Raw genomic sequence first — 1818 nt, forward strand, 5'->3', positions numbered from 1 at the left:
GTTAAATTGCAGGATTGTATTGGAGGAGAGGACAAGTTCAGTTAATGGGAGCGTAGGTGAGGCTCCGAAGGGGGACATGAAATTCGTATCGTCCGTCGACTCAGGATTGAGGATGTCAAGAGGTATAAGAAAGAGCATCAGTTATTCCATTGAGGCGGACCCATCGGAGGATGTGGCTTCAGTAGGAGGAGACCCGACTGAGAAATCATATGACAAAGACCCGTTTAAGGGTCACGAGACTCCTGTGGATGAAGACGTAATTGAGGAAGTACAAAGTTGGCACATCTATATTTTCCCTACGTTTCAGCATTATGTTAGGCCAGATTAGTAGACGGTGGGAAGACAAGGATGAAGAGAACACTTCACTCTATAGCCTACCAGATCAGGCTAAGGACCGATCGGCTACAGGTATACGTGTTATTATTGGAACTTCCTATATGCGTATGTATTTACTTCAGGGTAATACTGAATAGTGATGAGCAAAAATCCTAAAGGGGATCAGTTACTTAAGTATTTGGAAGTAACTGCGATTAAGATGCTTTCGCCACCATTGGGAATCTTGAAAGCTAGGATGAAAAGTAGTCATACATGCAGATTGAAGGTGATTATTGAGGATTTCAAAGGCCAGAATAACATTTTCTTAGTTGGAAGAGTTAGAGATCCTTTCTAATTAGGAGGGAGATGCATTACGAGAATGTTTTGGAATCTGTTAAAACTTCAACTTGCTTTAGGTTATGTGAGGAAGGTCACGCAGTAAGGTGTATGCGATTATACCAGCACTAATGTACCGGATCCCATTAGCACTCCAAGGTTAAGCGTGCTGGGGTGAGAGAACTACTAGGATGGGTGACCCCCTGGGAAGTATATTAAGAGTCTTACAAATTCAGACATAAGAGACAGATGAGAAGCTAGAGTATCCTAAGGGAAATTGGAGTATGCGGAGTGGTTAGAAACCATAAAAGGTCAAGAAGGATGAGGCGGACTAGACCGGCAAAGAAAAAAAAAGTGCATCACAGCTCTAGAATTAGGATGAGTTCGCATAGTATTGGGAAGTACATTGTAAGAGAGGCATTATTAAACATATATATATATATATATATATATATATATATATATATATATATATATATATATATATGTATAGGTATGACATCCCATATCTGGTTGCGCCAACCGGTATGTGTGTCCCAGCAACCGACGTTGCTAGAGTATCCTAAGGGAAATTGGAGTATGCGGAGTGGTTAGAAACCATAAAAGGTCGCGAAGGATGAGGCGGACTAGACCGGCAAATAAAAAAAAGTGCATCACAGCTCTAGAATTAGGATGAGTTTGCATAGTATTGGGAAGTACTTTGTAAGCGAGGCATTATTAAACATATACATATATATATATATATATATATATATATATATATGGGTATGACATCCCATATCTGGTTGCGCCAACCGGTATGTGTGTCCCAGCAACCGACGTTGCGGTATACTGAAGGCATCAATCGAACAGGGTAGTGAAGTTCAAGTGATAGATGTTACAGGGTAAGTTGATGATATTTTCACCACAGGTTAGAGTTGGAAAGTCCTAATGCAATAACATCAGGGAAAGGATGAAAGTGAATAGATAGAAAGTAAAGAGATTAGAATGTCTTGAGGAAAGGAAAAAAAAGTGTAAGAAACGAGGGTAAGTGAAGCTTCCAAGAGGGACGATGGGTAAGGCAAGGGACTATTTGGATAAAATTCGAAGGTAGGCATGCGAAAGGGATAAAGTATGGTAGTGTGAAACAAAAGATGAATGTGTGGGGTCAGAAAACGTACTTCGATA

The 1818-nt window shown here is 40.3% G+C and overlaps 1 pseudogene; it reads left to right on the forward strand.

Annotated features, from left to right (window-relative positions):
- The first annotated feature begins 760 nt into the window (after positions 1 to 760).
- Positions 761 to 880, forward strand: LOC132629464 (5S ribosomal RNA; annotated as a pseudogene).
- The last annotated feature ends 938 nt before the right edge of the window (positions 881 to 1818 follow it).

This window comes from Lycium barbarum, chromosome 2 (assembly GCF_019175385.1).
Source record: "Lycium barbarum isolate Lr01 chromosome 2, ASM1917538v2, whole genome shotgun sequence".
In the NCBI taxonomy this organism is placed as follows: Eukaryota; Viridiplantae; Streptophyta; class Magnoliopsida; order Solanales; family Solanaceae; genus Lycium; species Lycium barbarum.